The following is a 14,298-nucleotide window of genomic DNA, read 5'->3' on the forward strand; positions in this document are numbered from 1 at the left end:
TATCCACACAAATTGTACATACATCAGATTAATCTACCAATCTTCATCATTAATAATTCGGGGCAGTCTGGTCAAAACTGTCTACAAAAGTCGTAGATGGAATGGCGGTAGAATCTAGGAATCGGAAGGAATGGTATGATTTGGCGACAATTATTGTAGCGGAGCAGGGGGCTTTGGAATGAGAGGTTCTTGACAACGCAGCAACAAGGTGGGGGGGGGCGTCCAGCTGGCTGCCAGCATGGCTCCCTCGGGTTTTGTAGGTGTTGTTGTTGCTTCCAAGGCTGAGACTGCTTCCATTGCAGAATACAAATCCCAGAGAAGGAGGATGATCCTTCTTCCCCTTCCTTCTTTGCTTCCTTACACTTTTGGCCTCCCAGCCATGGCAAATGCCACGTCATTCAATTTCTAGGCCCATTCATGCCGGTTATTCTCCCCACCCCCGGTACCAAATCCAACAATAATAATACCCAAACCCCCTTTTTTTCTTTTTCTTCGTTTGAAATATTCGGCAAATGTGTTTCCAAGTCTTCATGTTACCTTAACTTTGACTTTTAGGGTTTGGTGGCAACGGTGGACAATAATAGCCCTGCCTGGAATTATTGAGTGAGTGTGGGTATCTCATGGAGCCCTGCGAATGAGGAGCAACTTTGCCCATGATTCTGGAATGTTGGGATGATCGTTTTGTTTTGTTTTGTTTTGATTTTTTTTAGGTTTAATGATGCATATAAATGTATGTGAGAAAAGATTTTTTCATTATTCCTTTGAAGCCATGAACTTTTTCTAGTCCACGCCTACTTTTGACGTCCTTAATACTCAAGGCACATGGCTCCTAATGAAGAATTATAACAAAATTGATCAACTAACTGATAAAAGTATGTAGGAATAAGAAGTTACTACTTCAATGACTTTACACTGAGATTATAAAATGTTATTTCACCGACTAGTAATTACAGGATTATTGGGTGAATTCTCTTCAAATCTAAAGCAAAGACTTAATTCAAAACGTATTTATTTGAAGGTGTTAAACATCCTTATACTGTTAAATATTGTTAAATATTGTTACACCCATTTAAACTTTGTATGTGATTATTTTTAATGTTTAAAAAATAAAACCATGTCATTTATAGTGTTCTAAATTCAGTGGAAAATACAATTATTCTCATCTCACATGTACACCAATAATGAATCTACAATATAATTGTTATTCTTTCAACAAAAAATTGAATTTATTGTTTTTGTAATCCCATCTCAAGACCATTTTGAAGATTGCTTTCACCTTCTTGTACAAAAAAAAATATGATTAAAAATTTTATAAAAAAATCAAATAAAATAAACCCACCAAGTTTATAGCCCATTCACTATTCTATGACATGTAAATCTTATAAGATGTTGCTCATAGTTTTTTCTAATTTATGTTTGGGAATATAAATATGTACATTATTATATTTGTTAAAAATAATAAAATCAATATAGAAAACAAAATTTGAAACTAGAAAAAAATAAAAATAAACAAAAATAAATAAAAATAAAAACAAAAAAATAAAAAAATTCATTTTCAAAATATTTATCTAAAAAAATGATATATATATATATATATATATATATATATACACATACATACATATATAATATAAAAAATTTAACATAAATCTTTATATTTATTTTTTTATGTGCTAAAACTATTTATAAATTTTGTAGATAATACTTATTGAAGTTTTAATGTTGATTTAATATTGAGAATTACGTACCAAAATATTAAAATCTTCTAAAAGAACTTTAAAAGAATACTTCACTAATTAGTTTCATAAAAAATAATTATTTTGGATTTGAAATTTTAGCTTCATACTTACTAAAATATTATCTTGCATTATCTATCAATAATGTCACATGACATAGCATTGGATACCAAACTACATTGGATGGATGTAATTTATATTGATTTAATTAATTTTTATCTATTTATTTTTTTATATTAATTGATTTTATTAGTATAATATCAATTAAGATTTATATATATTGTAATTATTACTTAGATAATATAAATAAGTACAAGTAAATGAAAGTAGAATAATTTCATAATATCTTCTAGAGAAGCTTCCTAAAAGCTTGTCAAGGACAAGAACTGGATGAAAAAACAGTTCAGACAAGTAAGCCTTCACTCAAAGAAAAGTAACAAAATATGAATAATAAGTATGTATATTGAAAAGAGAAACTAGGATGGCTATTGCCAAAAGACAAGAAAACTAGAGACCCTTGAAACTAGACTAGAAGCAAGAAAGGAGTTGACAAGAGTGAAGAAGCCTTCACTCTTGTCTCTATATATACTATCTAACTAGGGGCTACGTGGCGACGTTCTATAGGACCTCCAATATGTGTTGATTTTGTAGGACACATGCCTTAACTTACAAGGCAAGTTTTTTTTACGTGTGGGCCACATAGTTAGCTTGATCTTCAAGTTAACAACATGTGTGGCACATGGCCAACTTGTTGACCACCTTTCTAATCCAAAAAGTCAATTAAAGACACCTATGAAGTCAAAGCAGCGTCTAGGAAGTTTCTAGGAAGCTTCTATATTAAATATTATAGAATTAACTTACTTTTATCTACTTTTACTTACTTCTACCTATTTCTATATGTAATTATTAGCTTACATGATTATGGCCTTGACATTACCCCCCCTTCTAGAGACGAGTTCCACGAGGAGCGGTCATCATATGTTGAGGAAATCTATGATGCGACGAATTGTATTCGCCACATACTCTGATCTCTGTTCTCTTCGAAGATGATTGATAGGGCCTCTCAACCATCGGTAGTGTTCCATACCAGGGCGGAAAGACCCCCAATTATTTGATCATTGTTGAGGCCTTCGTAACTTCCTTCGAATAGAATATTCGAAACACCATCAGGGGTTGTTCCTACCTCTAGCAAAATCACCAAACATCGAGAGTCCCTTCCCAAATCGTAATACCAAACGCGTTGTATCTCACCATCTATTCGAGGAAGAACATGTCGTTCTTGAAGATCTTCATCTCGATTGCGTCGTCTTGAAGGTTGTGACAATCGTAATGTCTTTTCCGATAGGTCAGCAAACGAAGGTTCTTGAGTTGAATCCGCTGGTTGTTGGCTCTCCATCTAATTAGCGTCACAAATGCAAAGAAGTTACAAACAAGGATAGGAAATTGAATGTTATCTTGCCTCAATCTTGTCTCTTTTATAAGAGAGATTTTCATCTTGGTTTTGATGGATGTCGTTGATGAAAAACTTTGACTTTAGCTGATGCATTTGCTAGATTCTTGGATGGCTCCCATGTGCGTTCACTAATATCATATCCGCGCCAATGAACAAGATATTCTATTTTATTTCGACGCCGCCTTGAGTCTAATATCTCTTCCACCTCAAATTCTTCATTATTATCTACTTCTATAGGATGCGGTGGCATTTGTCTTCTTCCTTGTATATCCACTGTCTTATATGGTTCAAGAAGAGACACGTGGAATACAGGATGGAACTTCATTGATTCCAATAGATGTAACCGATATGCAACTGGGTTGATCTGTTCAGAAACAGAAAAGGGGCCAAGCCTACGATAGTCCAACTTGTCACAAGGTCGAGTAGTCTTGATATTGCGACGAAGTAGCCATACCTTATCACCTACGTTGAGTTGTGGTTGCTCCTTACGATATAGATCTGCGTTTATCTTTTGTCGTTCTTGAGCTTCCTTCAATTGCGTCTTCATTATTGCATGTAACTCTGATAACCGATTTGCTATATCTTCTGCTGCAGGATTATCAACTTTTGAAAAATCAAAAGTATCAAGTCGTGGATAATAGCCATAATTGGCAAAGAAAGATGTTTGTTGCGTGGAAGAATGTACCGTATTATTATAAGCAAACTCTGCCAATGGCAGAAGGGTTGTCCAATCATCTTGTTGGTAGTTGATAGTACACCTTAAATATTGCTCCAAGACTTGGTTTACACGCTCTGTTTGTCCATCAGTTTGAGAATGGAAAGCCGAAGATAGCTTTATGTCCACTTTTAAAATCTTGAAAAGGGTCCTCCAAAATCTTGATACAAATTGAGTTCCCCTATCCGATATGATATCTTTAGGTAATCCATGATAGCGATAGATATTATCAATGAAAAGCTTAGCTGTTTCTTCACCTGTGATAGATTTTGTACATGGCACAAAATGTGCCATCTTGGTGAAACGATCTACTATCACAAATATAGAATCATAAGATCTTGAGCTTAAAAGATCTGTGATGAAATCCATAGAAACAGAAGACCATGGTTGTTCTGGTATAAGTAATGGCTGAAGAAGTCCATAAGGTCGATGACGAAGAATTTTTGATCTTGAACAAATATCACATGATTGTACAAAGTCTTTGACTGACTTCCACATTTGTGGCCACCAAAAATCTCTTGATATGAGTTTCAAAGTCTTATTATATCCAAAGTGCCCTGCTGCTGGAAAGTCATGACGTGCTTGAAGAACACGTAAACGTGCTTCTCCTTCTGGAACATATAGGCGTCCTTCAAAATATAATAGATTATTCTTGAACTCGAACTTAGAAGGATCATGAGACTTGGAAGAATTATTCTTGATATCATAAACAAGAGGGTCTAAGGACATACTGGACTGGATTTGCTTGAGAAAAGTTGAATCAACAGTCAATGTTGATTTCATTGCTCGGAGATGAAATTGCTCCGGTTTCAAGAGGACCGTTCTTTGTTGCTCAAAAGCTGCATCTCCTTCTTTTGGTGCAAAATAAGAACGTCTAGATAGGGCATCAGACAAACCTTGTTGTTTTCCTAGCCGATAAGTGATAATGAACTCGAATCTTGACAAAGACATACTCCAATGAGCTTGACGATGATTCAACATGCGTGTTGACATGAAATACTCGAGGTTCCTGTGATCTGTATACACAGTGACTGGACTAGAAGTGCTCTCTAGATAATGACGCCATTCTTGAAAGGAATCCACGATGGCAAAAAGTTCTTTATCATGGATCTCATAATTGATCTCGGCTGCTGAGAATTTTCTTGAATGAAAAGCTATCGGATGAAGTTTGTCATCTGTTCCCATTTGTGATAAAACTGCACCCAAGGCTAAATCTGATGCATCTGTTTCCATAGAAAATGCCTTGGAAAAGTCAACACGATATAAGACTGGTGCAGATACAAACGATGTCTCCAAGGCTTCAAATGCTGCTTCCGCTTCTTGATTCCATTGGAATTTATCTTTACTAGTCAAGCGTGTAAGTGGAGCTGCAACTCGTGAGAAATCTTTGATGAAGATCCGATAGTAATTGGCAAATCCCAAGAAACATTGGACATCTCTTATTGTCCTTGGAATCTTCCAATCCATGATTGTTTGGACTTTCTTAGAATCCATCATAAGACCATCATTTGAAATGATGTATCCTAAAAAGTCAACTTGAGTAGTGTGAAATACACACTTTTCCATCTTGGCGTACAATCCTGCATCTCTAAGTTTTTGTAATACTTGACGAACATGTATTTCATGTTCTTCGACGTTCTTAGAATAGAACAGGATATCGTCTAGATAGCAGACGACAAAATTATTTAAGAATTCACGAAATACATCATTCATGAGATGTTGAAAAGCAGCTGGTGCATTCGTGAGTCCAAAGGGCATGACATTATATTCGAAATGTTCATACCTGGTTCGAAACGCAGTCTTCCATTCATCTCCTTCTTTGATCCGTACTAGATTATATGCTCCTCTTAGATCTATTTTTGTATAGATCTTAGCTTGATTCAACTGGTCAAGGAGTCCTGATATCAAAGGTAATGGATACATGTTCTTGATTGTGATCTTGTTGAGTCCTCGATAATCAATACACATTCGTAAAGATCCATCTTTTTTCTTTACGAATAGAATTGGAGCTCCTGCTGGAGATTTTGAATGGCGTATGAAATTCTTTGCTAAATTCTCGTCAATATATGTCTTGAGTTCAGCCATCTCATCTTGCGATAAACTATAAATTGGTCCAAATGGTGGCTGAGTTCCTTCCTTGAGGTCGATTGAACAATCATATGGGCGATGCTCAGGAAGAATATCTGCATTCTTTTTCTCAAAAACGTCTTGATACTCCTGATATTGACTTAGAATGCCACTTGAAGTCTTTACATTTTCAGAAATAGCTGTAGCATAAATAGCAAAAGTTGATCATTCTTTTGCTGCGTGTATAAATGCTTTTGCACGTATCAGTACGGGTTTTACTATACTAGTCTTATAATTTTTTACTTGGTTGGTAGAACTATTAATAACGCTCTGGAAAAAAGTCAAGTTTACGTAAATTCCAATCTATTCGAGGGTTATATTTTTCTAGCCAGGATAAACCTAAAATAACTGGATGGGACGGGGATTTAATTATGTTAAAAGCTATGTAGCTATCATGACCGTCTATTGTTACTTTTATAGGATGAGTTTCATGAGTGACATCTCCAGAAGACAAGGGACGACCATCTATGACTTCTACATGTACTGGTTTAGGTTTCTGTACAAAGGGTATTTTACGACTTTTAACAAATTGTTCATCTAAAAAACATGCTGAGGCTCCCGAATCTAATAAAGCGAAGGCTTTGTAATTCTTAGGTCCTAAATATAAGTCTATTATAAAACAAGGAGAGGGTTCTGAGGAGAGGATAGGACCTTCATTAGGAATTGTACAAGGTTCCAGCTGCACGGTCCCTATTGTAGCTGGACGAATCCGTTTTCCGATATGTTGTCTTTTTTGACCGTCGTACCTCTCATTTTATAGCTGCATCGTTTCTTTGGACAATGTTGAGCAGTGTGCTTAGGTTCTCCGCAATATAAACATAATCCTTCTTGACGACGATGAATCTTTTCTTGCTCAGTTAGGGGTTTAAAACGTACCGCGTCAATTTGCATGTCTTCTACTTCTGAATGTATGTTTGGCAAAGATGTTGATGTTGCCATTGAGTAATAACATTGAGGTTCCCGTGTACGACTCTCGAATCGAAATTTAAAAAGTCGATTGTCACATTTTATCTCAAAATCGATTGCTTGACTCAAAGTTTGAGGATCAAGTAAGTTGAGCATCAATTTCTTTACTTCGTAATGCAATCCATAAAAAATTTGACTGATGAGTGCAGCATCATCACACTTGATGTCAATTGCAAGTTGTCGAAATTGTGAAGCATACATTGTTACTGAGCGATTTACTTGTTGCAGAATTCGGATCTTGTTTGTTGCGACACGAGTTGCATCGTGTTCACCATACATAGATCGAAACTCCACCAAAAAAACTTCCAAATTGTCCAATATTGGATTTCGTTGTTCAAGAAAAGATGAAAACCACGATAATGCAGAACCAGAAAGTAGAGTGCCAATAAACGTGACTTGTGATCCTGGAGTTGGATAGCTTTGTGGTTGAAGTTCAATTGCCAATTGTACTTGATTGATGAATCCTCGAAACTTTGATCTCGTACCATCAATTCTTGGTTCTCTAGTGCTTACAGGGTGTTGTACAATTGGAGAAGGAACGTGATTTGTTGTAGATGTTGAAGCAGCTCCGATCATCTCTATATCCCCACTTTCTACTATTCTTGTTCTTTCCTATGTTGGTGAATTGAGTTGATGCATCGCAAGCATTAACTCCCTCATTTGCTCTTGCATTTGTGCCATTGCACTCTTCATTTCAAGAAGCTCTGCCATAATGACACTAAGAAGAAAAATTTGTTTGATACTACTCAAGACAAAAGAAAAGAAAGACTTGATAACAAAGAAGATACTAAGAACAATATCAGTTTAGAAGTGGGTAATCTGTAAACTTCTAATACGCTTATGCCTTGTCAAGATAAAGGGGTAATCCACTCTTACTCAAGAAAAACAAAGCTCTGATATTATAAGTACACTCTTGTCAATCTGTCAAGGATAAGAACTCGATGAAAAAATAGTTCAGACAAGTAAGCCTTCACTCAAAGAAAAGTAACAAAATATGAATAATAAGTATGTATATTGAAAAGAGAAACTAGGATGGCTATTGCCAAAAGACAAGAAAACTAGAGACCCTTGAAACTAGACTAGAAGCAAGAAAGGAGTTGACAAGAGTGAAGAAGCCTTCACTCTTGTCTCTATATATACTATCTAACTAGGGGCTACGTGGCGACGTTCTATAGGACCTCCAATATGTGTTGACTTTGTAGGACACATGCCTTGACTTACAAGGCAAGTTTTTCTACGTGTGGGCCACATAGTTAGCTTGATCTTCAAGCTAACAACATGTGTGGCACATGGCCAACTTGTTGACCACGTTTCTAATCCAAAAAGTCAATTAAAGACACCTATGAAGTCAAAGCAACGTCTAAGAAGTTTCTAGGAAGCTTCCATATTAAATATTATAGAATTAACTTACTTTCATCTATTTTTACTTACTTCTACCTATTTCTATATGTAATTATTAGCTTACATGATTATGGCCGTGACAAAGCTTCTTAGATGCTGTTTTGATTTTACATATATTTGTAGTTGATTGATAAGTTATAAACTTAGTCAACAAATTACCCATGTACCACATGTATTATTAGCTTGTGGAACAAGCTAACTATATGGCGTCCATATTAAAAACTTACCTTATAAGTCAAGATACATGTCATGCAAAGTTAACACATTTTTAGAGGTCCTATAGGACGTTGCCACATAGATCCTACGTAGATAATTTATATAGAGGCAAAAGTAAAGCCTTCTTGACTCTTGTCAACTCCTTTCTTACTTATAGTCTAGTTTCCAAAGTCTCTAGTTTTCTTGTCTTTTGGAAATAGCCATTCCAATTTCTTTTTTAATATTCATATTTTTCTATTTTTATTTTGTCATATTTCTTTGAAAGAATCTCACTTGTTTATTTGCTTTCATTGAGTTCTAATCTTTAATAAATTGACAAGAATATACTTACAATATTGGAGCTTTATCTTTTTTTGATTAAGAGTGAATTATCTCTTTCTCTTAATAAGACATAAGCATATTAGGAATTATAAATTTTCTTCTTTTAAACTGATATTGTTATTAGTATTTTTTTTATTTTTATTTTTTTTCCTTTTCAAGTCTTTCTTTTATTTGTCTTGAACGATATCAAACATCTTTCTTTCTTTAATAATTATCATAGAAAAGCTTTTTAAATTGAAGAGTGCAATGACACAAATACAAGAGCAATTGAAAGAGCTAATGCTTGCAATGCATCAATTCAATTTATTATCATAGAAAGCAACAAGAATAGTAAGGAATGAAGATATAGAGATGATTAGAGTTGCTTCAATATTTGCACCAAATCATGTTCTTTCTCCTAAAATAGAACATCCTCTCAATATTAGAGAACCAAGGCTTATATTGTCAACAAAGTTTGATAGTACAAGATCTCAGTTTTGAGGATTTATTAATCAAGTATAACTTGTGATTGAACTTCAATTCCAAAGCTATCCAACTCCATGATCACAAGTTAAATTCATAGGTACATTCCTTTTAAATTCAATATTGTTATGGTTTTTATCTTTTCTTGAACGACAAGATTTTATATAGAATAATTTGGAGGTTTTTTTGGCAGAATTTCAAACCATATATGGAGAACATAATACAATTTGTGTTACAACCAATAAGATCCATATCTTACAACAAGACAATCAATCAATAGTATTATATGATTTATAATTTTAACAACTTGTAAATGATATCAAATATAATGATACTATACTTATTAGCCAATTTCTTTATAAATTATAATGTGAAGTAAAAAAATTGATGCTCAACTTACTTGATCCTCAAACATTGAATCAAGCAATTGATTTTGCTGTGAAATGTGATAATTGACTTTTTGAATTTTGATCTGAAAATTATACAAGTACACTTCAATATTATTATAATTCAATAATAACGCTAATGTCTTTTCAATACATATATTTGAAAGTAGAGGATCTATAAATTGATACGATACATTTTAAACCTCTTATTGAACAAAAAAAGACTCATCATCATTAGAAAGATTGTACTTATATTGTAGAGAACCTAAGCACATTATTCAACATTGTTTAAAGAAATGGCACAATTAACAAATGAGGAATATGACTATCAAAGAAGATAGTATGTCAAAAAATGAGTTTATTTACTTACAATAGAAATCGTGCAATTGGAACCTTGTACAACATCTAGTAAAGGTCCTATTCTCTCTTCAAAAACTTATCTTTATTTTATAATAAATATTATTTTAGGATCTAAACATTACAAGCCTTTGTCTTATTAAATTCAAGAACATCAGCGTATTTTTTAGATGAAGAATTTGCTAAAAGACAAAATATACCTCTAGTGAAGAAAAATAAATTTGTTCTCATAGAAGTTATGAATGGTCGTCCATTATCTTCAAATCTCTAATACGAGCTTTAATTTTATTTCTAAAGAAAAAAGATGGATCATTATGAATGTGTGTTGATTATTGATGATTTAAAAAAATCACCATTAAAAATAAGTACTTACTACCTTTGATATTTAAACTTCTTAATGAATTAAATTAACCTAAAATCTATACAAAAATAGATCTACAAAGAGCATATAATGTGATATGCATTAAACAACAAGATGAATGGAAGATTATCTTTCAAATAAGGTATGGATATTTTGAATATAATGTCAAGCTTTTTCGACTTACAAATGCACCAATAATTTCAACATCTAATGAATAATATTTTTTGAGAGTTTTTAAATGACTTTGTTGTTTGTTACAAAGAAGACATCTTAATCTATTCTAAAAACATAAAAGAACATAAATTTCCTATTTTTCATGTGTTACAAAAATTAAGAAATTCAAGATTCTATACAATAATAAAAAATTACATATTTCATATTATTCAAGTTGACTTCTTAAGATATATCATTTCAAATGATCGACTTATGATGGATCTTAAGTAAGTTTAAACTATTATTTTAGGATTTTCTAACTACTACCATATCTTTATCAAGAACTTCTCTTAGATTGCAACTCTACTTACATATTTCACTTATAAAGACAAACTTCAATGTAATCAAGAAGTGAAAGCAGTATTAGAAGCTTTAAAGAGAGCTTCTATTTCTGCACCAATCTTGTATTGCATCAACTTTTTTAAGCCATTTTTATTGAAATTGACACATCAAATTATGCTTTAGGTATTGTATTATCACAAATGAAAATAGATAATAAATTCCACTCAATAGCTTTTCATTCAAGAAATTTTTTAGTAATTGAGATCAATTACAAGATTTACAACAAAAACTTCTTACAATTGTAGATTCATTTCAAGAATGGTGCCATTATTTAGAAGGTACTTCTAATTTAGTCATTATTTATACTGACTACAAGAATCTTGAATAGTTTATGTCAAAATGTATTTTAAATTGTCACCAAGTCCATTGAAAGATGTCTTTGTCAAGATTTGATTTTAAGATCACTTATCAACTTGAAAAACTATAAGATTTGTTAGATGTCTTTTCTAAATGTTCTTAACTTGCACCAAAAGAATGAGATGCATCTTTTGATCAATAAAGAATGATTCTCTTAAAGCTAGAGAGCTTTCATCTTTGAACAATAAAATCAATATTGACTATTGATTCAACTCTTATTAAGCAAATTCAATCAAATATATCTCCTAATCTTTTTGTTTATGGTATTAAAAACTCTTCTTCTAAGTCTCATGATACTTCTAAGTTTGAGTTCAAAAACAATCTACTCTATTTCAAAAGACGCTTATACATTGTTAAAGAAGAAACAAGTTTATGTTGTCATGATGTTAAATGGCTAATAGATGAAAAGGTGAAAAAAATATCATACTTTTAAAGATCTTATTTTAAATATATTGTAATAAATTATCTTGAAAAAATAAATTTAGACAAGGAGTAGAAAAATTAAAAGTGCTAATGTTGCCTTTTTACATTATTTGTCTAGGATTTGACTAGGATTTTATTAGGATTTATTTAGGATTTGATTAAGATTTGATTAGAATTTTATTAGAATTTTTTTAGAATTTGGTCAGAAATTATTTAGAATTTATTTAAGATTTGATTAGGATTTGATTAGGATTTGACTAGAATTTGATTAGGATTTGATTAGGACTTATTTAGGTATTTATTAAGATTTGACAAGGATTTGATTAAGACTTATTTAGATATTTATTAGGATTTGACAAGGATTTGACTAAGATTTGACTAAGATTTAATTAAGGTTTGACTAGATTTTGACTATGATTTAATTAGGATTTGATTAGGACTTATTTAGGTATTTATTAAGATTTGATAAGGATTTGACCAAGATTTGACTAAGATTTGATTAAGTTTTGACTAGATTTTGACTATGATTTAATTAATATTTTTATTTTAATATTTTATTAATTTTTTATTTTAATATGTATTTTTTGAATTTTTGTGTTATTTTTTTATGATTTCTTTTAAAGATTTTTAGAAATTATTTGTATTTCTTGTATAATTCCTTTGATATTTTAATTGAATTTGATTGATGTTTGATTATATTTGTTAATCTTTAATTATAATTTATTTAAGAATCTATTAGAGTTGTTAAGACTTGTTGTTGCATTTTTTTTGTTTTTTTTTTGTTTTTTTTTTTTTTTTATATATATATATCTTCTACAGTCAGGTGCTTGGTGCATTCTCAAGCCAAATGCCACATAATACAATAATATATTCTTCAAACATGTCATGATTTTCTAATAGTCAGACATTTTGGATAGAATAAGATTTTAGAACTTATATCTAGAGATTTTTGGTAGCTACAAATGTGAAAGGTAGTGAAAGACTTTGTCCAATTATGTGATGTTTGTTTGACGTTAAAAACTCCTCGTCATCAACTCTATGACTTTTTCAAACCATTATCTATTCCAAAAAAATTATGGTCTTCTTTTTCTATTGATTTTATCATAGATCTTTTAGACTCAAGTTCTTATGATTCTATATTCATGATAGTAGATTGTTTCACCAAAATGGCGCATTTTGTACCATATACAAAAACCATCACAAGTAAAGAAACAACCAATTTTTTTCTTAATTATATCTATTGCTATCATGGATTACCTCAGGATATTATATCAGATAGAAGAACTCAATTTGTATCAAGATTTTGAAAAATACTTTTTAAGATTTTAAAAGTGGACATTAAACTATCTTCAATTTTTTATCTTTAAACTAATCGACAAACAAAGCATATAAATCAAATTTTGGAGCAATATTTGAGATATACCATCAACTACTAAGAAGATGATTAAACAATTTTTTTGCCATTCATAGATTTTGCTTATAATAATATGATACATTCTTCTTTGCAACAAACATCTTTCTTTATTAATTATGGATATCATCCATGAATTAATGCTTTTGACTTTTTAAAAATTGATAATCTTATAACAAAAGATTTGGTAAATCATTTATTTGAGCTACATACAATAATAAAAACAAGATTAAAAGAGGCTCAAGAATAACAACAAAGTAACACAGATATTGATTGCAAAGAACAACCATATTTTCATGTTAGTCATAAGGTATGATTACTTCATCATAATATTAAAACTATTTATTCTTATAACAAGTTGGATTATTATAGACTTACACCATTTTCTATTTGTGAACAAGTCAATCTAATTGCTTATTAATTACATCTATTGGAGTCAATAATAATCCATCCCATATTTCACGTATCTCTTTTAGAGTCATATAAGACTGTGAATATCTTGGAAAGAAGACAAATACCATTGCCTCCTATAGAAGTGGATAATAATTAAAAATTTAAAGTAGAAGAAGTTTTAGACTCAAAGAAGCGCTGACATAGGTTAGAATATCTTATTTATTAGTACAAATATAATATTAGCTAATCCACATGGGAGCCAATAAAAAATCTTACAAATACAATAGAAAATGTCAAAGCTTTTTATCAACAACATCCATCAAAATCAAGATGAAGGATAGCAAATCTTTGCTATAAAATAAATATAATTTAAAAAAGATCACATTCTATCTCATTTCTTTGTATGTAATTTTTATATAATTGTGGCATTAAAGAAATATAGAAAAACTTCTTAGAAGCTTTCTAGACATTGTTTTGACTTTATATATGATTTTAGTTAATTGATAAGTTAGAAACTTGATCAACAAATTATCCATGTGCCACATGTATTGGTAGCTTGTAAAACAAGCTAACTATATGGCACCCATATAAAAAACTTGCCTTGTAAGTCAAAATACATGTCATGAAAAGTCAACACATTTTTGGAAGTCCCATAGAA

The sequence above is a fragment of the Physcomitrium patens genome, chromosome 14 (assembly GCF_059467195.1).
Source record: "Physcomitrium patens ecotype Gransden chromosome 14, ASM5946719v1, whole genome shotgun sequence".
Lineage (NCBI taxonomy): Eukaryota > Viridiplantae > Streptophyta > Bryopsida > Funariales > Funariaceae > Physcomitrium > Physcomitrium patens.